This window comes from Lissotriton vulgaris, chromosome 12, assembly GCF_964263255.1.
Source record: "Lissotriton vulgaris chromosome 12, aLisVul1.2, whole genome shotgun sequence".
NCBI classification, from domain to species: domain Eukaryota; kingdom Metazoa; phylum Chordata; class Amphibia; order Caudata; family Salamandridae; genus Lissotriton; species Lissotriton vulgaris.
In genome coordinates this window covers 519,296,284-519,321,376 of record NC_141700.1, presented here as the reverse complement: position 1 = coordinate 519,321,376, position 25,093 = coordinate 519,296,284, and the positions used below count along the sequence as shown (strand labels likewise).

General features: G+C 44.7%; 1 protein-coding gene across 1 annotated transcript in view; it reads left to right on the top strand.

Annotated features, from left to right (window-relative positions):
* The window catches only part of HYDIN (HYDIN axonemal central pair apparatus protein), a 2,950,008-nt gene that overhangs the window by 2,351,864 nt on the left and 573,051 nt on the right, over positions 1-25,093 (top strand). The gene's annotated exons all lie outside the window — the stretch shown is intronic.

Here is a 25,093-nt window from a genome sequence, read left to right as displayed (position 1 = left end):
CTGGCTCAAAGCCACCTCTTTCCGCCAGGAGGTGCAGATGAAGATTATTGATATGCCCTATCACGGCCAACATCGCTTCGGGGAAAAGATTGATGAGGCCTTAAATATTATCAAAAAAGACACGGACACTGCCAAAGCCCTTGGAACACTGCAACCAGTCCTTGGAACCAGTCCTTTCGTGGAAACAAAAATAGAGGACAATCATCTTATAGAGGCACATACCAGAACAGGTCCTCCTATTCATACAGCCAAAACAGAACGCAATACCAACCGCGACAACAGCAGCAAGGGCGTCAGACTTCCTACGGCAAGTCTAATTACAGAGGGAAGAACCAGAAAAAACCTGCTGGCAACCGCCAATGACTTGTGTCAATGGCCAGTCCATCCACCATCGAACTTCTTCAAAATTGGAGGGAAACTCACACACTTCCTCGAAAATTGGAGATTGATAACAACAGATTGGTGGGTGCTCCAGCTCATTCAATTCGGACATTCCCTGGAATTTGTCACGATCCCCTGACAACACCACCTCGCAAACGGTCCCACAGGCACCTACGATTGCTTCTGCAGGAAATCTCTTCCATGCTACAGAAGGGAGCGATAGAGAGAGTTACACCAACCCACAAAGGAAAAGGTTTTTACTCCCACTTCTTCCTGATCCACAAGAAAGGGAAAAAGTGGATACCAATCCTGGACCTCAGGGCACTCAACGTGTTCCTAAGGAAACAATCGTTCCGTATGGTGACACTCCAGGAGATCCTGGGACTATTGGAGGAAGGGGACTATATGACGTCCTCAGACCTGCAGGACGCTTACTACCATGTTCCTATCCTCAAAGGGCACAGGAAATACCTCAGATTTGCTGTAGCGGGCAGCATTACCAATTTTGTGTCCTCCCGTTTGGCCTCAAATCTGCCCCACGGATATTTACCAAATGCCTCTCACCTGTGGCGGCTTTCCTTCGTCAACAACCACACCAGGTCTTCCCATACCTGGACGACTGGCTGGTGAAGGCACCATCCGCGACCGGCGCAGCCAAATCCTCCAGCGCCTGTCTGGATATTTTCCAGCGTCTAGGTTTGACCCTCAACCGCGAGAAGTCTGCACTGGAGCCCAACAAGGTCATTACATTTCTTGGGGCGACACTAGACACAGAACGTGTCAAGGCTTTCTCTTCTCAGGAAAGGAAAGTCAAACTCATCTCCCTGGCCACGTCAGTGACATCAAGGAAGACTTTACCGGTCCGCACCTTCAAGTCCCTCCTCGGCATGATGTCCTCAAGTATCATGCTCATACCCCACTGCCACCTCAAGATGCGCCCACTCCAGGAGGAGTTGACAAACCAATTGACACAAAGTACAGGATCATTCGAGGACCGCATACGAGTCACTCGAAACATGGTCAACCACTTACAGTGGTGGAGATGGTTCAAACACCTGTCACAGGGACTGCCGTTCCTGCTTCCCGCAGAGCCACATGTGATAACAACGGACGCATCCCTAGAATGCTGGGGAGCGGTCCTCCAAGAACTCTAGATCAATGGCAAATGGACAGAACAGGAAACCCAGCTCCACATCAACCTATTGGAGTTAAGAGCGGTCTTCCTAGCTCTACAAGTCTTCCTGCCACGCATTCAAAACTCCCCAGTGCTCGTCAGAACAGACAACACCACGACGATGCACTACCTAAACAAGCAGGGGGGGGACGCGATCGCTTTCACTATCTCGCGAATCGCAAAGGGTCTGGAACTGGCTTGTGGAACACGGGATAACGCTGAAAGCAGAGTACGTCCCGGGCAAGGACAACGTCTTGGCGGATGCTCTGAGCAGACAGGGATCTCCATCCCACGAATGGGAACTAGACATGGCAGTGCTGGAACACCTCTTCGCAGAATGGGGAACTCCGCGAATAGACCTCTTTGCCACGAGAAACAACGCCAAATGCCCAAGCTTTGCAAGCAGGCATCACCAACAAGGAACCCTCGGAAATGCTTTATCCATCGCATGGTGCAACATCTTTGCGTACGCCTTTCCGCCATTTCCACTGATACCCAGGATTCTCAGGAAGATGAAGTCAGAGCCCTGCACTCTGCTTCTGATCGCCCCATTCTGGCCGAGGCAGCACTGGTTCACGGACCTTCACCGCCTCTCTGCCCAGCCACCTATTCACCTGCGTCAACATCCAGCTCTGCTCACAATGTCCCAAGGACAGGTACACCACCCGAATCGGAGCTCTCTAAAATTGTCAGCTTGGCTCCTGAGTACCGGGAATTCAGCCACATAAACATCCCGCAGGAGTGCAGAGACGTCCTTGCAAAGGCTAGAGTGGACAGCACTAATAAAACTTACTCATTAAAATGGTAACGGTTTTGCTCCTGGTGTGTGGTCGAAGGCCTGCACCCTTTCCACATCACTCCACAACAGCTGCTACCATACTTACTACATCTGGCACAATCGGGCCTTGCACACGCATCCATTAAAGTGCATCTGGCGGCGATCTCAAGATTCACCAGGACTCCTAAGGGTCCATCCCTGTGGGCAGACAGACTTATAAAGCAGTTCCTTAAAGGTCTATACAGGTCCTTGCCCCGACCAAGGCTGATCCCTCCGTCGTGGCACCTCAATGTGGTCCTTCACCAATTAATGAAGCACCCCTTTGAACCCATCCATAGGGCAGACATCACATTTATCTCATGGAAAACGGCCCTCCTCCTGGCTTTGACTTCTGCTAGAAGGGTCAGTGAGTTGCAAGCTCTCTCAATTCAAGATCCTTTCATTCAGTTCAGAGAGGACAGAGTGATCTTACGAACTAATCCTCAGTTTATTCCGAAAGTCCCTTCGGACTTCCACCTCAACGAACCAGTGGTCCTCAGGTCATTCTTTCCAAATCCTACCACTGTAGCCGAGAGAACTCTACATTCGTTGGACCTGAAGAGATGTCTTAAATTCTACATTGACAAGACAAAACACTTCCGAAAATCATCTCAACTCTTTGTTGCCTTTAGTAGACCACGGAAATGCATGCCCCTGTCAAAACAAAGCATTTCAAGGTGGATTTCCTCGGCGATCACCTTTTGCCATGACAAGGCCGGTCGACCTTTGGACGCAAGAGTCAAAGCTCATTCGACAAGAGGCATGTCCACATCTGCGGCGCTGTTTGCTGGAGTGCCGGTATTGGACATCTGCAGAGCGGCGACCTGGAAGTCACCGCATACCTTCACCAGACACTACTGCCTGGACACTGAGCTCATGAAGGATGCAGCAGTGGGCCAAGCAGTGCTTCGCCATCTATTCCAGTGAGGTGAGCATTCCAACATCCCTCCATCCTTCACTGGTATGCACATTCTTTTACTAATATTTACATGACAATGCATTTTGGTGGTTTGCAGTCACGTGATATGTATTATCTACAGACTCATATATGATGTTCCATCAAAAATGTGCATAATATATTGCTTGCTACTCTGATTCAGGTATGTGAATCTATGAAAGACACCCAAATACTGGATAAGAAATGCGTTACTTACCTGTAACTGCAGTTATCCAGTATTGGTGTCTTTCATAGATTCACATGCACCCTCCCGCCTCCCCTGGAAGGACTCACCTATCTCTCTAACAAGTTTACGCCTACCTAGCAGGTGCGTACGAAAATCTGAGAGACCTAGGCTCCTGACAGGAAGGTTCTAGAAGAACTCAGGAAAAAACCAAGTTACAACAAGCACCCTCTAAGAAGTCCGAAGTCAAGAAAATTTTCATAACACATTGGTTATTTCATAATTTTTCACCAGTTTCAACCATGAGTTCATAAGTAGTAAAGAAACTTCAAAGTATGGATCCAAAACCGTACGTTGTTCTTCAAAAATCTTTATTTTAAGCACATTAAAAGTTTTCCAGCTTTGCACTGCCGACACGTGTTTCGCCCACTCAGGGGCTTTTTCAAGGCTGGAAGCAATAAAAAATTTACAGTAAATACATGGGCTAGATTTAAACTAAATATATACAGTTTCCCTAAATATATACACTGGGCCTAGTTCAGTCGGGCTCATAGGTTCTAACATTTGGAGCAGCAGTAAAGAAACTTAGGTCCTAAGAAAAAACCACAAAAGACAAAAGACATTTCATACTATATGCAAATTCATAATGAATGTGCTGACAATACTAAACATTTCATATAGACAGAAAATCACATTTTAAAATGTATGTGCCATAGCTATTTACAAAAGGATTGCAACATAATCACAGTTTTATAATTCCAAAGCTCTGTCACTATTTCCGAGATAAAAGGTGGTATGGGGATTGCAATCGTGATCCTTGTTAGTGCTACCAACCCACCAATAAAGTGGGGTAGCCTAAACTACTCCGTCTCAATGGGCTATGTAATTGAGCACTAAATGAGCTTGAACCTACCAATCTCAATAAGGATGGGCAGGTCTTGTTGTCGAGAAGTTCTTATCAGTAAGGCGAAGCAGGTATGGTATGATAATATTAAGGATCCTAATGCAATGGAAAGAAGGATGGAACGAAAACATATTTTAGGACATTGGGATCACAAGTATCAACGGAAGATAAAGTCCATAAGTGGTTCCAATGCCCCTACCTATTTCTTAGGATGCTGACAGTTGTGCTGATATAGGTATAGATTCCAACTTGATAACTGACAGTTGTGCTGATATAGGTATAGATTCCAACTTGATAACTTCAAAAGATAAGAGTACTAATCATGGTAATGCATTATACTAGTCAGAGTCCATATGAACTAAATTAACAACAAAGGGGGCATCCCACTATAGTCTAAATAACAAAGAAGCTGGGACAACGGCCGATTACTCACTTAATAGAGTAGCGTAAGTCACTTTGTGGAGATCAGTTCTCATGTTCATGTAGTATAGAATCCTGGAGACCTTGATAAGTCTGTAAGATAATGTAAATACTCCTGTAGTGCCTGATATATTATTCAACTGAATCACAGAAATAGTATTGTAATATTATTCCCAGGGTCTTTAATGTCATCAGATCTTAATAGGCATGTATAAAGATACGTAAAGATATGAGCAGTCAACTACATCATTGCTCAAAACAAAGTATTTAACGGACCTGTTATACAAAATAGTTCACTGGTCGGGGTGCAGGAGCATCATGACCCAATATTTTATTGAGTTAATTTAAGAGAAATGAGATCGACTTATAATCTCTGGTTCTAGAATACATGCAGCCTGGATGGGGATAAGAAGCAATTTCACATTTACTAATCTTTACTCTAATTGTTCCAACTATTTGTCCAAGAAACAGCACGGTGTACTAGACAAAAATGTATTAAGCATGAAGTGCATAGTGGCCCATCGAAAAGAGTACATGTTAGGCGATCCCCTATTATAATGGGTCGAGGGGCACACAGTGTAAACACCGTCCTTAGCACCAAGCTGAGGGTTTAACATATTGTCCCCGGTGAAAGCGCATGTCAGGAAAGACATATGACCACTATTGCCCCGTAGTAGCGAAAGCTAACCACCATGTACGTGGCGATCCGAAATGCTTCGCGGGAATCCTTAATAAAAAGATAACATTCATGCGAACATGTGGGAGAAGGGCGAGTACATTTGTTACCCCCAAACGTAGGTTCTCCCAGTCCGAGGTCCCCATCTTACCTTGTTATTCGTACGCATATGGTCCGGATCTCCACTGCTGGGCGCTAACAGATAGGAGGTCCCGTCTGGCGTTTAAATATACGCGCGAAGGAAATGAGCGCGGGAAGTTATGTCAGAGGAAACCCTCTAACCACAACTAAGGAATCGGATAATACGGTGGCGGCCATCTTGAGGTGTACAGGAAGTATAACGCTGTGAATGCCCTAATGCTATAGTATAAAGAGATGTATGCAGCCAGGAAACAGAGCGAAACAAAAATAATAGTTTGCAACGTGTACCCGAGCCGGATTACAATAGGGCTCACAGTTGCAGGCATGTAATAGAAGAAGTCTTCAAGGCATTTATAAAATCGTAGTAAAGGAAAGAGGCATCGGATATGTGAGGTTCTAGAAGAAGGTGGTAGCTGATTGGTTGGCTTCTTTACTTTGGTCCTTTTTACAAAAGGACATAGATAGGCCACTAAGGTGGGACCCTTGGGCCTACTCTAGTTTGGTCCTTTTTACAAAAGGACGTGGATAGGCCACTAAGGTGGGATCCTTAGGCCTATTCTTCTCTATGTATGTCTATAGGACATTACTTTTTTATATACCGGAGGCTCGCGTCTTGACGACGGGGAATGATTCAGGCATGTGAATCTATGAAAGACACCAATACTGGATAACTGCAGTTACAGGTAAGTAACGCATTTCTTTTCTCACCTTTAGTGATTGATGACTTTCCTGGTATTCTATTATGCTATTATAGATCTTCAGGCAGATATTTGGACACATTTGGACAAAAGATTATTGCCCTATCAGTAAAGACAATTATTAAGCGGAACTCAAAAAGTATCATGCGCTTATTAGGAGAACCAGATGTTTCCTCTACACTGAGAAAATAGAAACAACTAGTAATTCATCCAAAGAATTATTCTCTATCCTCAAATCACTGTCATCATTGGACCGTACTACTGTGCCCGCTCCAGCATCCGTGGAGAACTGCAATAAAAGTGCCTTTACCTTTTGTCCAAAGTAACTATCATTTATGGCACCTTTCCTTTAGAAGTTTGTAGCCCCATGAATCTTGATGCTCTCCTAGCTGAACCAGTTGGAGTGAAGGGTCTTAAGGGATTCACAGTCCCTAACCTGGAAGAGCTGGAGAACATAGTGTCTAGCATCAAGCCTGGATCCCCTTTAGACCCTGCCCCACCTAAGGTGCTGGACATTATCATCCCATATATCCAACAACTTCTCACACACTCTTTTTTTGTGCTGTAGAGGTCTCATGAAGTGGAAGCAGGCAATTGTCCTACCAGTTCAGAAGAAACCTTCTGTTGATCACTCGGCACTAGATAACGTACGCCCCATCTCTCTATTACCGATATTTGCTAAAATATCAATGAAAGTGGTGAACAACCAACTAACTACTTATATCACCACAAATGACTTATATCTTCCCACTCAGTCAGGCTTCAGAGCCTGATATTCCTCGGAATCTGCTCTCCTGTTAGCTACTGAAACTCGAAAGAAGTGTGTGGATGCCGGACAAACAGCTGCACTAGTTCTATTGGACCTAAGCTCAGCCTTCAACACCATTTCACATTACCTACTCTTTCAAAGGCTTCGTCGAGTCGGGATTGGAGGGAGAGCTTTGAGATGGCTACTATCCTTTCTCCATGCGCGTAGCTTTCAGGACTCACAGAATCCTTTTCTATCAGAAAGTCTGCCTGTAGCGCAAGGAGTTCCGCGGGGCTCTATTTTAAGCCCTACACTGTTCAATCTCTAAATTGCCCCCCTTGGGTTCATTGTGGAAAGATATAATGTGACAATTGTGTCCTATGCTGATGACACACAGCTAATTGTCACCCTATCGCAAGACTCCAAAGCCTCTGCCCTGTGTTTCTCCCTATGCTAGATGAGTTAGCCACATGTATGGCAAACCATTACCTTAAACTTAATGGCAATAAAACTGAGTTACTGATTGCAGCCAGGAAAACTATTTTACATGCTCTGGTCACGTCACAACTAGATTATGGCAATGTTCTGTATCTGGGAGCAGCCAAGGGAAGTCTTACCAAACTCCCAACACATTCAGAATGCAGCAGCACATTTGGTTCTTGGTCTCCCTAGAGATCCTATGCTCTAAAGCGCTGAACACTCTCCATTGGCTGCCTGCTGAGAAGGAAATTACTTACAAAGCTATGTGCTATTGACACAAAATCTGGTGGAATAGGAGCCCTAGCTACTTTCGACCTCTGATCACCCTCTACAATCCCTTTTGCACCCTCAGATCGATTGGAACCCTTCAGGCTAAGGTTCCCAAAATTTGCAAAGTGAGAATGGATGCTCGCTCGTTCAGTTAGCTGGCAGCATAAATCTGGAACTTCCTGCCCTTTAATGTTGCAATCTGATTCGGGGGAACACTCCTTTCGCAAACATTTGAAAACCTGGCTATTTGCGTCATAACTTTGGTGCCTAACTTGTAACTTCATTCTACAACCTTGCTCTTGTTCTCTCTTTCCTAGGTCTGATCTTAGCGCTGGGACACACAGTTGGTGTAACCAGGCGCTTCACAAATGGCATTTGATTTGATTTGATATAGTATCTTAAGTGGTTCTATTCCTTCCATTGGAAAAGGTTATTTAATATGTTGCCCTTTTCTGGATTGTCATAACGTTGTGCGTTATTACTAAACATTGTTTCTTTGTTCTTGAAGAACATTTCAATCTAATGCTGTACCATTTCTTCTCTGCAAAGAATTAATATAAGTCGATGCTTGAGGGGGAGAGGCATGGTTCTTGAGGTTTCTACCCTTTGTAGAAGACTTTTATTCCTGAGTTCAGGATGGTTGCTCTCTTAGGGTCAATTCTTTTTATTATGCATCTGTCTATATTTGCTGATAGGCAACTCTGTTCCTTATTTCCTATCTCTAAGGGCTGTAAGTTAGGTCACACATTGTAACGTGTTCCTAGAGGATTCGAAAAATTAATGTTAGTTTTTCTCAGTGATTGGATTTTTTTATTTTAGAATCCCTTTTTAAAGTTTAAGATTTTGGTCTTTTACCAGACCGTTGGTAAATGGTCTCTATTCATTAAGCAAGGTCTTGTTCAGACCCTCATTTTAGTTAAGTTTTCAGGATGTCTTTTTAGTCTTGATATCTTATTCAATGTTATGCTACCATTGGTTAATGGTGGTCTTCAAGGCAACTTGCATTACCCTTATGGGTTGGATGCCGTTGTTTTCTATGTATATGATTCTGCTATAGTCACATACTGTTATGTCACTGATAGCTGTGGATTATTGTCTCTATTTATTATCTTTTAGTATACAAAATATTCTTGGAGGATACAGGAGCATTGATCATGTTACTTCTATGTCCTCATAAATGTATATGTACTTTTGTGTATGTGGGAAATTCTAGAGGTCCTTGTACATCTCTAGTTCTTTTTTCAATATTCTGAAGGCCCATATACATCTCTAGTTCTTTTTTTCTATGAAAGGATTGCTTCTTTGCCAACAGGGGCTAATTATGCCTTTAACTTCGTTTTAACATCAACATTTGTTTTTATCCATGGAGGACGGATTTACTCTGTGTAGTTTACAGACTCCTGACTTAACATGATTTACCTGTGTTGTTGAGTGGCATGTCCAGCTGTTCTGGGTTCACAGGTTTGATATGCTGTTTGGACTTAATGATATAACCAGATGATTGTAGTCAAAATCTTATTGCCATGCGTAGTACCTTTCCCATGATTTTATTGTCTTTTAATTTTTGTTACTGTGGTTATATCCACAGTTATTGTAAGGTGAGTGCTTCTAAAGCTGTTTTGTCTTACTGACATGAGTAGATTACACCCATGGATTAAATGTCTTGTGACTTTATTTAACTATGACCCCTTCTGGGGACTTCATATGGTTAGCTATGTTTCTGCTCACCTACATTATCATAAGTGTCCAGTCAATTCTCTTCTTCTGGACTGGGTTAGTCCTATAAGACACTTTTCATGGTTACAGTTCGCAGACTCTCCTCCTGAGTTGGTATGGATTTGGCATTTGATTCTAAAGTAAGGAATCTGCGGCTAAATGTCTGTATCAGATGAACAAGTTACGCATTATCTGGTAGAGACAGAATCTAGACGCAGATTCCTTAATGAGCCTCCCATCCTCCCTGCTCTGCAACCTGGATTCCATTTGGTCTCGATTGTTGTGTCTTTATCTTTTGTATAGAAATAAAAAAAAAAGAGAGAGAGAAAGTATAAAAGGAGATTTCAGTGATATTGGACGTAGGAATTATTTTTCATCTCAAGATTTTTATTGAGATGTTCATATACTGAATTCTCTGGTTAGGATTTCGGTATTTATTTGACACATGAGTGTCTGTTTAAACACACTGTTCAATAGGGTAAACAACGTTTACCACAAATCTTTCTCCACGCAGGGAATCACGTTACAACGACCGACTTGTGATTCCGCCTACCATTACTCCGCAAGTCGGAACAACAGTTAGCCTGGCATATGATGTCCACTATTCTAGTGGGCACATTGCACCAGTCTAATCGACCCTTATTGATGGTGGTTGTAAAGTCAACCTTATAGACAAGCTATCCTAGTGGTAACATGGACCAGCATTCTTAGGCTAAGACTTCAGATGTGAAGCAAGCTGTTTTACCAATTATAATCCCTTGAATACCAAATGAAAGGACACCACACAAGGTATATATCAAATATATATGTATTTCTCCCTCACATACCGCAAGCTGACCAACAACCTACCAGACCCTACATGTAAGCTGCGAGAGAAATGGGTAGATGAACTGGGTGATATGGACGAAACAGAGTGGAATGAGGCATAAGCGTCCCCGAAAGAAATAGGCATTTCAGCCAAGTTCCGGTTAGTGCAGCTTAAGATACTGCACCGTATATACTACACCAGAACCACACTTCATAAATTTCATCGGGCACACCACCCATACTGTCTTCGCGGGTGCGGGGAGGAAGGGTCCTTTCTGCACACTATCTGGGACTGCCCGAGCGTGCTGGAGTACTGGCGGTAGGTGTTGCGCACCATCTCCCAAACACTGAAGGTCTCACTCCTGCCTGATCCCCGTAAATGTCTTCTGAACATATGGGAACCAAATGATCTCTCACGCCATGGTCAAATCTGGGGGACGATAGGTATGATGGTTGCTAAAAGAGACATAGCGCAAAAGTGGGGAGCGCCTGATGCACCCACACTGGCACACTGGTGTAGGAATATGGATGTCCTGATGCTCATAGAAAGGGCGGTGTATACGACAAGGGCGAGTCCACGTAAGTGGAACAAGATCTGGCTGCCGTGCAATACATATAAGGGGGGCCTGTGTGACCCACTGCCTGAAGATGACATTTCTGACTCCGATGATGAGATAGAAGAGGTTTAAAATAGTTTATCATGATGGGTATGAGTACACGTGACGATAATTCAACACGATTCTCACAGATGACCAACTGTACTGGCGTGGAATGGCCGGTGTGTCCATAGCAGTACGAAAATGTTACATGTGTACTACAATGTTTCCGGTGATTTCTACTGCCTAAGTTAATGTTTGTTTGTTGTTCATAATGACTAAGTTGTACAGCCTTCCGTTACATGCGCTACACAAAAATACAAAAAATAAGACATTATTTTATCCGCTGCCTGTATTGATTAATAGTTGCCATCCCGCCTTCAATACGCCGCCGGACCCAGGGTTGTCGGCTAAACGGCTGTGTTAAATCTCCTCTGCAGAATAGCACCTGAGTTTCGACGCGGCCGGCCCCTGAGGTTGTAGGCCTGAAGCTGTGTACTGATGATGTATAATAAAGGTCTTAAAAAAAAAAAAAATATATATATATATATATGTATTTACACAACCCCTCTGCATTCTTTATGAGGTCAGAGGTAAAAGTACATCACAAGTTACTCAATTAGCATACGATAAGTTGCACAAATACAGTTATGCCCTAGGGGCCTCACAAACCATATACTTAAGAAGTGGTATAAGAACCACGTGAGAGTTAGACAGCAGGCCTAGGGCCTGTAGAATCGCTGGGACTACACTAAACAACCAAAGGTTAGGAAGTAGGAGGCCCAACGGAGACGCGTGCAGTGTCTGAACACAGTCGCGAGTTACCATTGACTTATAATGGGAAACGAAGAAGTTACAACGTTACTGTTTGTGGACTACGATAAAACCCCTTTAGACTAGGACACTTCGAGAGTCAAAACCCACGGGAGCACCAGAGTACTCATGTTACCTCACCCAGGGAAGCCGGGTGCATAGGTGCCTTTTGGTGTCGGGTTTCGTTGTCGTTTTCTATGGAGAGCTGCAAAGAAGTGCTGCAGGCGACCAGAGGAAAAGTGTCTGGGTAGATCCAAGGGTGGATCGTGATGTGAAGAACCTGAAAGAAGAGGGGACAGAGTCTGGGTCACTAGCCAGTGACCAGGAAGGAACCAGGCGATGTCACATGCTTGAAGGTGAAGAAGGTGAGCTTGTCTCTTCAGCCACAAGGTCCAGGAGGCATCAATGATGACCAGGTGCTGGTTTCGAGCTGTCCCACAATGGATCTAGTTGACTGCGGTGTCGGTATTCGGATTGGACCCAACAAGCCTTGGCAACCGCAACCCAAGCAGGATGTAAAGATTGGCTCAGTTACAAACCAGCAAGGTCTGTGGTGCTTCTCCTTTGAAGGGAAGCTGAAGCAAGCCTGGAGCAACCAGGAAAGCAGTTTAGTTCAAAAGGAAAGTCTTCAGCGGGCTCACTATCCAACGGGCAAGGAACCGGGAAGACGCGTTGAGCTGAAATGCAAGAGCGGGCCCCACGCGGCACTCGTGGAGTGTGGAGGGCTGTGCTTCAGTGCAAATGGCGGTCGGGTCTGGGGCTTCTCGTACCCCAATGCACAACTGCGAGGGTACCTCGGTAGTTGAGCTGTTAGCGAAATGCAGGACGTCCAGGGTGTCCAGTCCCACGTCTCTCGTGTCCGCCACGGGTCTCAGCTTTGGAGTGGATGTGGGTTAGAGTTAGAGAATTTTGAGACTCCAGTTCCTCGGTCGCTTAGTCTTCGGGTTCTGGCGTCGACAAAGCAGACCAGCAAGTTACTGGTGGTGCCTGTTTGCACAGGGTGGTCACTCCTTGACCACAACGGAGATGTCTTCCATCTTCTAGTCAGAATAGAATTTTGAAGGTCCAAGAGTAATGTATCAAAGTTTCTTTCCAGGATAATCTAAAGACCTGGGGACACAGCTCCTACACTTATACTAAGCTAAGGGGCTGGATTACCTGCCTAGGTCCCTCCTATGGGTGGACCTGAAAAGGGGGTGGTTACATCCCTTTCCCTTTGTCCAGTTTTGCGCCAGAGCTGGGCCACTCCAAGTTTGAACCGGGCTATGCATGGAGCACCTTATGTGCCCCAGGCAGTGTCTCAAAAAGCATCTGCAGATGCAGCCCTCCCTGTCCCAATACACATCTGCCTGTCTGGGGAGGTGCTGGCACCTCCCTGGACAGGAAACCTATTGTCCAGACCTCCCCTGCTGGAGTTTCGTCCAGCAGCAGGAGGTCAGACTTGTGTTTGTGGCAGCAGCATCCATTTTGTGATGCTGGGGCTCTGTTTAACTGTAACCGGGTAAAGCAGTAACATACATGTCTTTTCCCTCTAGAAGGGAGGAATGCTACCCCCGCCGCCAGAATTGGCGGGGGTAGTATTCCAAAGTATTTGACACCTTACACAACATGTTTTGATAAAGTCAAACCAAAGTTAGCATTAACCGCGAGGATTATAATGCACTTAAGAGTATGTGGTATGGCTATATCATAGCACAGCTATAAGGAGATGGTTCCGAAAGCTGCAGAGGGGCTCAGCTCATGCTAGGGCACCCTCTCACATAAAACCAAGCACTCTGCCTGCAGGATTGTCAAGGCCTACCATTAGGAGGGACTTATAGGTGCATATGTGTCTATATGTATAGGTAGATATAGATATACTATATCTAAGTAAGGGGTGATTACACCACCTTACCCAAGCTGAGTGATCAGCCTGTGGTGTCAGTTTGGAGGGCCAGCCAGGGGTGGCATAATACATGCTGCAGCCCCTGGTAGGCCTTGGATGCACCTATGCCCTGGGTACCTATGGTACACTATACAGGGGCTCACAGAGGTGACCCAATACCCAATCTGGTATGTACCTAAAGTGCATGGTATCAATTTAGAGAGAGAACTGCTGGGCTGTGGGTCTGATTAGCAGGCCCACAGCCACACTAAAGTCGAAAAACCAGAATATCACAGCAAAAAGTGGGGGTGACCATAGGAAGCAGACCCTACTCTCCCACACCTCCCCCCCCCCCACCCCCCAAACGCAGGGACATTAAACTAATCTTGACCAGTTGAGTCTTCATGTTCTAAGTGAAAATATCTGGAGAGTCCATCTGCATTGCCATGGTCAGTCCCAGGTCTATGTTCCACTGTAAAGTCCATTCACTTTAGGGAAATGGACCACCTAAGCAGTTTGGGATTTTCACCCTTCATCTGATTTAGCCACAAGAGGGGCTTATGGTCTGTCTGAATCCTGAAGTGAGTACCAAACAAGTATGGCCTCAGCTTCTTCAGTGCCCAAACCACAGCAAAGGCCTCCCTCTCAGTAGCTGACCAACGTTTCTTTCTAGGGGTCAGTCTTCTGCTAATAAAAGCTACTGGCTGGTCTTGACCATCTTTATTCAGTTGTGAAAGAACAGCCCCTACCCCCAACTCAGAAGCATCTGTTTGAACAATGAATTATTTGGAGTAGTCTGGACTTTGTAGAATAGGAGCAGTGCACATGGCCTGCTTCAGGTCATCAAATGCCTTTTGACAGCTTACTGTCCACTGAACTTTCTTTGGCATTTTCTTGGAGGTTAAGTCATTAAGGGGTGTCACTATGGAACCATACCCCTTGACAAATTTCCTGTAGTACCCAGTCAGGCCCAAGAAATCTCTGACCTGTGTCTGGGTGGTGGGAGCAGTTCAGTCCTTTATGGTCTGGATCTTGCTCTCCAATGGTTGAACCTGACCTCCACCTACAAGGTGGCCCAGTTATACAACCTTGCTCTGCCCTATCTGGCACTTCGTAGCCTTGATAGTTAGGCCTGCCTTCTGCAGGGCCTCCAAAACATTATTCAGGTGGATCAGGTGATTTTCCCAAGTGGAGCTAAAGACAGCAATATCATCTAGATAAGCTGCACAGTAGTCATCCAGACCTGAGAGGACTTGGTTCACCAACCTTTGGAATGTGGCAGGTGCATTTTTCAGACCAAAAGGCATTACCACAAATTGATAATGTCCTCCTGGGGTTGAAAATGCTGTTTTGGCTTTTGCATCATCAGCTAGTCTGATCTGCCAGTAGCCAGCTGTCAAGTCAAATGTACTCAAAAACTTGTCAGATGCCAATCTGTCAATGAGTTTATCTGCCCTGGGTATTGGGTGGGCATCTGTCCTAGTGACAGCATTGATGCCTCTGTAGTCCACGCAAAACCTCATCTCTCTATTATCATCTTGGGTGTGAGGCTTAGGCACTAGGGTTACAGGACTGGCCTAAGGACTCTGAGGGCTCAATGACTCCCAACTCCAACATCTTTTGGACCTCTGTCCTGAAACAGTCCCTGACATGATCAGGTTGCCTGTAAATCCTACTTTTAACAGGTAGACTGTCCCCAGTGTCCACTTCATGAGTGCACTAGGTAGCCTGACTTGGAGTCAGAGAAAACATATGTCTGTAGGACTGTAGAACTTGTCTGCAGTCCTGTTGCTGTTGGTCAGTGAGGCTGCCTGCCAAGGCTACACCATCAACTGAACCATCATCAGGGTTCTGAGAAAGCAGGTCTGTGAGAGGGTCACTCTCTTCCTCCTGCCCCTCATCTGTAGCCATGAGCAAGCCCATGTCTGCCCTGTCAACATATGGTTTCAATCTGTTGACATGAAGCACCCTGTGGAGGCTCCTGGCAGTTCCAAGATCAACCAAATAGGTTACCTCTCCCTTTTGCTCAACAATAGTGTGGGGTCCAGACCATTTGTCTTGGAGAGCTGCTGGGGCCACTGGCTCCAACACCCACACTTTCTGTCCTGGCTGGTAAACAGTCAGCACAGCCTTTTGGTCATGCCAGGCTTTCTGTAATTCCTGGCTAGCCTCAAGGTTTTTTGATGCCTTTTTCATATACTCAGTCATCCTGGAGCGGAGACCAAGTACATAATCCACAATGTCCTGTTTGGGAGGTTTGAGAGGTAACTCCCATCCCCCCTTCACCAGACAAAGGGGTACTCTTACAGGATGCCCAAACAGAATCTCAAAAGGGCTGTAGCCAACCCCCTTCTGTGGGACCTCTCTGTAAGCAAACAAAAGGCAGGGCAGCAGGATGTCCCATCTTCGCCTAAGCTGTTCAGGTAAACCCTTGATCATGCCCTTTAAGGTCTTGTTGAATCTCTCCACCAGACCATTGCACTGTGGATGATAGGGTGTGGTGAACTTGTAGTTCAATGAAGAAAAAGTATCTAGGTGTGTACGCTCCCTTTAATCTTCTGTTTAACAGGTGTTTAAAAAATGTACTCAATGATGCGTGCTGTCTGGTGGGACGGTTGCCAGCCAAAAGAACAGGAAAAAAGTGCTGGTGGAGAACCACCAGTATGCCAGGCGCACTGCTTAAATTAAAGTATTGAAGATATGAACAACAAATATACAAATTGCATGAAAACACAAATCAATAACGTTTTTGAAAAAAAGTTTTGGAATTTTTTTTCGTTCAACTCTTTTTAGTGTCAACAGCGATAATTCACAAGATATTATATACTGACATTGTACTCATTAGTGAAAAAACATATGACAAGGACCACGCATTATATTGCTATTGCCAAAGACATACTGTCATGTGAGAACAAACAACGAACAAATATAATCATATTGCTGCATTATTATGTATTCATAGTCATGCCCCATGCATTTCGGGATGTAATCCCTTCTTCGGGGGCACTGTAAAAGATAGAACATTGGAAACAAAGTTGAGCCTACTGAGAATGAGGTTGTGTATCAAACTAGTTAAAGAACTGACTGAAAGAAAACAACGTCAAAGCGACCAGGGTTACAAACCACTGAACCAGAAATAGTAATGACGAGGTTCTGCAAAAACTGGTGAAACTACCACTGTCAATTGCATTGAGGAATGAGAAAACCGACACCTGATTGAGAAAAAGATGAAAGAACCTAGTGTGACTGAAGAACAAACTGCGAATGGGATGGTGTGGATTGAAAGAGCATGAAATGGTGGTGAATGGGAAAGACAAAGTGAAGGTGAATGAAAAAACATGAAGTAGTGGTGAATGAAAACAACAAGGTGATGGTGAATAGAGCAACAAAGAAAGACGTGAGGAGACAAAGCGGTCACTCACATATGACCTGAACACTGGTGTGGGATCCTAGGGCAAATAATCGAGGCTGCAGATCCTGATGATGAAAAAGAATGGTGCCTAATTAATAACCTAAACTGTCTGCAGACAGACAAAACTGTTGCCAAATCGAAAAAAAGTGCACTTACTGTGCAGAAGACTGCAGATAAAACTGTGAATGGACCAGGAGATTACACAGTGTCCCTGTGAGAGAACATTAAAAAACAACTTGAGAAACTACTAAGTTCATGTCAAAGCGGAGGTGCTGGAAAGCAAAGGCCAGATCGAGATAGGTTACCTGGTGGAAATGGATATTTGCCAAGAGTGGGGTTTAGCTGGGACATCCGAGGGAGTCACAAGTGAGTGCCATTGTGGACGCCGTATTATGAAATCCTGTGATGGTGATCACACCGGAAGACACGCCGGGAAACACGCCTGTAAAGCACAATTAAACCGCTGGTGGGAAACCTGCCACTGAAGAGCAGAAACTACTGATTGCTTATGAAAAATCAAGCGTAACAATGTGGCACTGCACAAGAAAACTCTTACCTGCCCCGGAGACTACTCCTGGACGAGCTGGTGAAGCTGCCGGAAAGAAACGTTTGGACGAGCCAGCCCGCAAACGTGGTTGGACTCGTGGGGGGAGTAACAGTCTAAATATCCATGTACAAAAATAGAAATGGGACTAAACTCTGCCGCCATCTTGGAGTGTGTAAAAAGCAATGAATGTGCTCCGTCAAAGCCAAGAAGCTGACGGCGTCTCTATGCTCTATACTGGAGAGGTGAATAAAAGCGAGAAGCGACGCGGTGGTACTGCTGGTGGATAGAAGGGGAACGGACACTGTTGAAAAACAAAACCGTGTGTGCTAAGAAAAAACGAACACAGTTGGAGGGGAAACTGGCAAGCTAGCAGAAGTGGATAGAACTGGGAAAACAGATGAAAGCAGATACAGAATGAAGAAAGACGATAAAAAACATGCAAAATACTGAGAGTAATGGTGAAAACAAAAATGAGAGGTGGAAAAGAAGGTTTGCCCCAATCCTGGAAATACCAGAAAGTCTGTGCTGCAATTGGCTGAAGTAGGTACACTCACAATCTAAAAGTGACAAGAACAATTGCAGACATCCATGAAGTATACAGTATGAAAAAGAACGTTCAGATAAAGCACAGTAGTTCAATCCTGTCGTTAAGCCCCCTGGGTACAAGGGTCTGTAAATATTTAATCCACCAAGCTTCCCTCTGTGTGAGATGTCTATCAGTGTCTCTACCTGATTCGTGTGTTAACACTTTTAGTATAGTGAATTGAAATTGAGCGATAGAATGGTAATGTTCAGACCAATGTGCAGGAAAAATATGACTTAACATTTTTGGTGCGGATAGTGCTTTTATGTTCTGTCATCCTGACTTTGAGTTTGACTTTGCGTGATGTTTTGCCTACGTATAAAAGACCGCAAGGGCATTTGATGGTATAAATTACGTTAGATGTGTTGCAGTAGCCATTGTGTCTAAATGGAATTGTCTTGCCAGTGTGTGGGTGATGTATAGCATTGCCAACGATGACATTGCTGCAATGTACACAATTTTGGCATTTGCACATGCCACGAAAATTTTGTTGTGTTTTCTGGGTAGAGGATAATATGTCTTTAATGTTGTTACTCCTGGTGTACGCGAATAATGGTGCCTCAGTAAACAAACCATTGAAATCTCGTTCATGTTTAAGAACATCCCATCTTGATCTGATAATGTTTTTGATAGCGTTTGACCGAGTTGAAAATTTAGAGACAAAAACGTGTCGAACAGTGGTACTTTTAACTTTTGTTTGCAACAAGGATGGGCGATCTTCTGTCTCTGTTTTGTTGGCTGCAAGAGTCAAGATGGATGCGGGATAACCCCGCTTTTGGAATCTAACATTCTGTTCTTGTAAGGTAGTGGCCAATTTGTTGTGGTCTGAGGTGATGCGTTTCATTCTAAGCATCTGCGAGTATGGAAGACTTTGTATTAGCTGTGGTGATGGAAGCTAGAGTACAATAATAGATTGTTGTTGTCTGTCGGCTTAGTGTACACAGAAGTCGTGAAGCCCGCGTCGTCTTTCTGTATCAACACATTTAGGTAAGAAATAGTGTCTTGGCTGATACTATGTGTGAATTTGATCCTCTCGAGTTTAGTGTTGAGTGCCACGATTAGTTCTTCCAAGACTTCTCTTGAGTGATTCCAAATGAGAAAAATGTCGTCAATGAATCTTGCGTTAAACACCAGATTGGTGCTCCAATGGTCTTGTTGAGAAATGTGCTCGTTCTCAAATTGCGCCATGAAGGTGTTAGCGTACGAGGGAGCCCCAGAAAAACCCATGGAGGTTCTGCTCACTTGTAGATTAGTCATCTTTCCTCTTTAAGTAACTGTGCTGAAGACAAAATATTAACAACTCAAGTAAAAAAACTTTCTCAACACTCAAGGTAGGTAATTGTAGTAAAGCCCATTCACAGGCGTCTATTCCATCTCTCAACGGGATCGATGTGTACAATGATGTGACATCAATTGTGCACATGAGCCAAGAGGGAGAATACTGATCTTGAATCTCTTGCAACTTATTGAGAAAATGAGTAGTGTCTTTCATGTAACTGCGCCAGGATTGGACACATTTTTGTAGAAAATGATCTACCAAGCGTCCCGCTGGTTCAAAGATGGAGTCACACCCGGAGACGATTGGTCGAAAAGGTGGATTGCTCAAGCTCTTGTGAACTTTCAGGAGCATGTACAGCCGGGGTTTCCGTGGATGTTGAACTGTAAGAAAATTTTGCATGGTCTTACAAATTCATGGCATTTGTTCAGCATGTTCCAAAATTTGAACCAAGGTATCCATGATCATAGTTGTCGGGTCATTGTCTAGCTTAATGTAGGTGGTTGTGTCCGAGAGGTGATCTGTCACTTTTTGTAGTTCAATCCACACTCCTTCCACACAGCATTCAAATATCCAGATATAAAGTTTGCACCTCTGTCTGAGACAACCTCCTTTGGAAAACCCACTGTTGAGAAAACTCCCAGGAGGGCTCTTGCCACGGGTGCTGTTGTGGTCCTTAGGGGAATAGCTTCTGGGTATCTGGTGGCATGATCCACTACCACCAGAATAAACCTGTGCTCAGAGGCTGTTTGGGGATCCTTTGGTCCAACATTGTCTTTCCCTACTCTTTCAAAGGTAACCCCCACCACAGGTAGTGGTATTAGGGGGTTCTTTGTGGTGCCACCTGACTTGCCACTGGCTTGGCAGGTGACATAGGAGTGACAAAACTCCTTGGTGTCGTCTGACATGTGGGGCCAGTGAAAGTGAGGGACAAGCCTGTCCCAAGTCTTGTTCTGGCCAAGATGTCCTGCAAGGGGAATATCATGGGCTAGTGTGAGAAGGAAGCCCCTGAATGCCAAAGGTATGACCAACCTCCTGGAAGCACCAGGCTTGGGGTCTCTAGCCTCTGAATACAGGAGCCCATCATCCCAATAGACTTTGTGGGTCCCACTAGCATTCTCAGCAGCCTCAGTAGCAGCTTGCTGTCTGAGGGGTTCAAGAGAAGGGCAGTCCAACTGCTCCTGCCTCAGATCTGCCCTGGAGGGTCCCCCTGTCCCAAGAAACTCAATCTGATCAGGCTCAAGCTCTTCTAGGACAGTTTCCTCCTGGGTCTCACAATCAGCTTCCTGAGAAGGCTGATCCTCTTCCTGAGGCAAGGGAGAAGGCACTGCCTTAACCCTACTGCTTCTCCTCCTGGTAGGCAACTGGTCCATTATTTCAGGATCCAGGGCTTATTCACTGTTGCAATTTTTGACCTGTGACCTGGTCACAGCAAGGACATGTGCTGATATACCTAACATTTCTGCATGAGTCCTTAACTCCACTTCAGACCAGACTGAAGATTCTAGGTCATTGCCAAGCAAACATTCCACAGGGAGGTCTGAACTAACAACAACTCTTTTGAGGCCAGTTACCCCTCCCCAGGAGAAATTAACAATTGCCATTCTTTGGGTGGTAGTGACATTGCTTGCATTGGTCACTAGGTAATTGTCACCTAGTATTATCTGTCCAGGGTCCGCAAAGCTGGGTGTCACCATTGTGACACTAGCACATGTGTCCCTGTAGGCCTGAGCCACTTTGTTATTAATTAAAGGAGTCTGTCTGTACTTGCCCAAGTTACTGGGGCTCACAGTAGAGGACATAGCCATGTCTACATCACAGACAAGAACAGCTTGAGTTGGTATTCTGACTAGGCCCGAATCCATCTCAGTTCCCAGGGTTAACCCTACTACACCCTTCTGTTGAGAACCACTGCTATTAGCAGTACTAGGGGGAACAGTTGCCTTGGGGGCAATGGTGGCTGGAGCTGCCTCCTTCTTGGTGCATTCACTGGTCCAGTGAGTATTTACCTCACATACTTTGCACCATGGTTTCTTAGGACCTTCTTTCTTTTTTGCAGGTTGGGAACCCCCACCATTAGTAGCTTTTTGGGGCCCTTGAGAAGACTTCTGGTCTTTTGCTTTCTCCCCACCATTTTGGTCTTGCTTCTTCTGATCACCACCTTGGTTCTGTACCTTCTGCTTCACCCTGGTTCTGACCCATTTGTCTGCCTTCTTTCCCAATTCTTGGGGAGAGGTCAGATCAGAGTCAATCAGGTGCTGATGCAATAACTGGTTCTGACATTGTTAGGAATGTGTTCTCTCATGATCAAATTATATAATCCTGTATAGTCATTAACCTTACTGCCCAGTAACCTTCTTTCCAGAGCCTTAGTAGCACAATCTACAAAGTCAGTCTAGTCCTGAGTCTGTGTCTTCTAGGTATCTCTGAACAGCAACCTGTACTGCTCAGTGGTTAAGCCAAACCCATCTATCAGAGCACTCTTCAGGACATAGTAGTTGTCAGCATCCTGTTCATTAACTGTCAGGAGCTTGTCTCTGCCTTTATCTGAAAAGGAGAGCCACAATATTGCTGCCCACTGACTTTGGGGTTCCTGATGTACTTTGCAAGCCCTCTCCTAAGCAGTCAAAGCAGTTATCCATTTGTGGATGTCATCCCCAACCTGGTAGGGAGGGACAATCTTGTTCAGGTTTCTATGGTCATGAGACCTTTCCCTATCTCTAGGTACTGTGCTGCCACCAGTGGGCTCTAGCCCACACAATTTTCTCTCTCTCTCAGAAGCCAGGGTCTCTTTTGCAAGGGCAACTTCTTGCCTCCTGATTCTAAGCTTGGATTCCCTCATCCTAGCCTCATGCTCGCTCTCTTCTCTGAGGAAAAGTCATTCTCCCTAGAGCTGAGGCATGGGACCCTACTTTAAAATCCAACACCTTCCCTATTGTCCGCATAGACTGGAGTTGGAATACTAAATTATACTATTCAAACATCCAGCGCCCCCCCTCCGCAAGTCGTTGATCTGGCTCGTGGAGTAATGGTATGCGGAATCACAACGCGGTCATTGTAACGACCGCGTTGTGATTCCCTGCGGGGAGAAATACAGTGGAATAATGTCCCACATTCGTTCAATAGATAGTTTCAGTTTATGGCTCTGAGTTTTGAGTGCGTAAAATAGTCATGGAGGAAACTGATGTTGACGCATCGGCGAGGGGGTTACCTGGACTCCGTTGACGTCACATCCAGTGGACTGCGTCAATACAGAGTCGCGCGGTGCCCTCTGCCGCACGTGGACAATGCTATGGCTAGAAATTTCCTGATCCAGTCTCACATCTGGTAAGGAATCTAAAGTAAGGAATCTGCAGCTAAATCCTGTCTCTACCAGATAATGCGTTACCAAAGGTAACTTGTTTGTCACTGCGCTTCTCTTAAGACTTTGGTTCGACCTTGAATTCGTTGTTGCTTATGCATTTCATTTTACCCGTCTCGTCTGTCTTTCAATCTGTCCTGTCCCAGAGGGTTGTCTTCTCTCTAGGAGGGTTTCTCCTTCTGAGAGGGGTCTCTACCAAAAGTTGTTGTTGTCTTCTTGCAATGCAATTGTTCAGCATTGCAGGGATGTTTTTCTTTCTATCTATCATGGAGGTGCTCTGAGATTCCCTTTCCTCTATGTCACAGGGTCGGGTATTTCACGTTCTGGTTTCCACTACAGCAAGCTTGAGCACTAATTCAATGGTATAGTCTGATGTCCTTGGTCCTTTAGTCTTGTCCAGTCACGTATTGATTATCTTTGGCAGGGCTACATAGTATTATTGTTTCTATAAAGTGTTTTCTTCCAATACTTTCTAATCCCTCTGCTGTGGGTAATGTTTCCCACATGCGTCTCATGCGGGCTTCCCACTGTCTTCCTAGTGGAGCATCTTCTTAGCTTCACCAATAATTCCTTAGACAGCCTGGTTGCTTTATCTTATTGTGGATCGGCTAGTCCTATTCAGGGATCTTTCTCTCAGTTCAGTTCACAGACCCGCCTACAAGGATGGTGTTGCTTGGGTATCTAAATCTAAGCTAAGAAATCTGTGGCTAGGTATCTCTAGCAAATGAACAAGTTACTTACCTTCAATAACTCCTTATCTGGGAGAGACAGGATCTAGCTGTAGATTACTTAACGACCTACCCATACTCCCGGTTCTGCAAACTGTAAGTCCTGTTACCTTCAAGATCCCTGTTGTGGCATTCTGATGCCCTTCTTTAGGACTTTGTAATTGTTTGACCCAAAGATGTCTCTTATTTGGCACACTGCATCCATAGGCAGTCTCTATAGTGACTCCGGGTTGTTGGCTCGAAAAATCATCACAGAAGAAACTGTCGTCAGTCTGTCAGGGGAGGGCTTATATGGACTCTGTCAACGTCACATCCAGAAAATGAAGTCGCTATGGAGTTGCTTGACTCCCTCTACCAATGCGCAGAGGTACTGCTGTAAAAATAATTCAGATCCAGTCTGGCGCCTGGCGATAATTCTAAGATAAGGAATCTGCAGCTAGAGCCAATCTCTACTAGACAAGGCATTACCGAAAGTATTAACTTTTTGACGTTCCTGGTGCACCTCAATGAATGGCAGTGTTTGGTTGAGAGAAGTCTAGGTATGTCTACCCAGATTCTAATTTGTTGCACTTATGAAAGTTTTTGGTTTGGGTATAGATATATCTATTTTAAAACTTTCTTTAGTGTGTCTTGCAATCTTGTGGGATACAATAATAGTTTAGATTCCAGACTAATGTTCTGATTTGTTACCTTTGCCTCAAATTGTAAAGCGCTCTGATATCCTTCGGGATCAAGTTTGTGCTATATAAAACTTTATAAATAAATAAATAAAGATAGAAGTATTTTGTGTGAATCCTTCAGTCAACGTGGTTTGGGACGCAGGTAGCGTGTCATCCAAGCGGGTACCCTGCCTCCAACCTGGAGGGCCTTACCTTGATTGGGGAAGAATTCAACTAAATGGTGCGGTGGTTGGCTAAGAGGTAGGGGAATCAGAGAAGGAGAGGCTACAGTAAAGAGGAGAATAGGAAAGATTGCAGTAAAAAGGAGTGGTATTTATCATGTGCATTAAGTACATCACCCTTTCCTGACCCACTCAAAATTGGGTCCTTAGTCTTTCATGAATTCCTTAAGTTACTTGTCAAATCAGAGAAGATTTAAGGCAGGAGCAAAGTGGGCAATTGCCCAGGGCCCCCACCTTCCGAGGGGCCCCCTGGTAAAGTGATATTTCTATCACACGATCTCACCTTTGTCATTTATTTTCTTTATTCTTCCTTCATGCAGGCTTGAATTAGCAGCAAATAGGCCATAACATGTAAGGTTGTTCTTAATGTGGGGTCCCAATATATGTTTGGCCCAGGGCCTCAAAACTTCTTAAGAAGACATTGATCAAAACTGCCCATGGAATCACTGTTTTTGTGTGGTGTAATAAAATATGCATTGCTCTTAATCAGCCTATTATCAACGTATGCCATGTTGAATGCATCTAAGCTTTCTTTCTGAATAGTTTTTACTTTTGCCATTGCAAATTTGTTTTGATGTCAGTAGTTTTTTGGATTGCTTTTACATGGCTGATAGCAGTGAACCTTTCAATAAAGTGTCTAACAATTTCTTATTTAGACA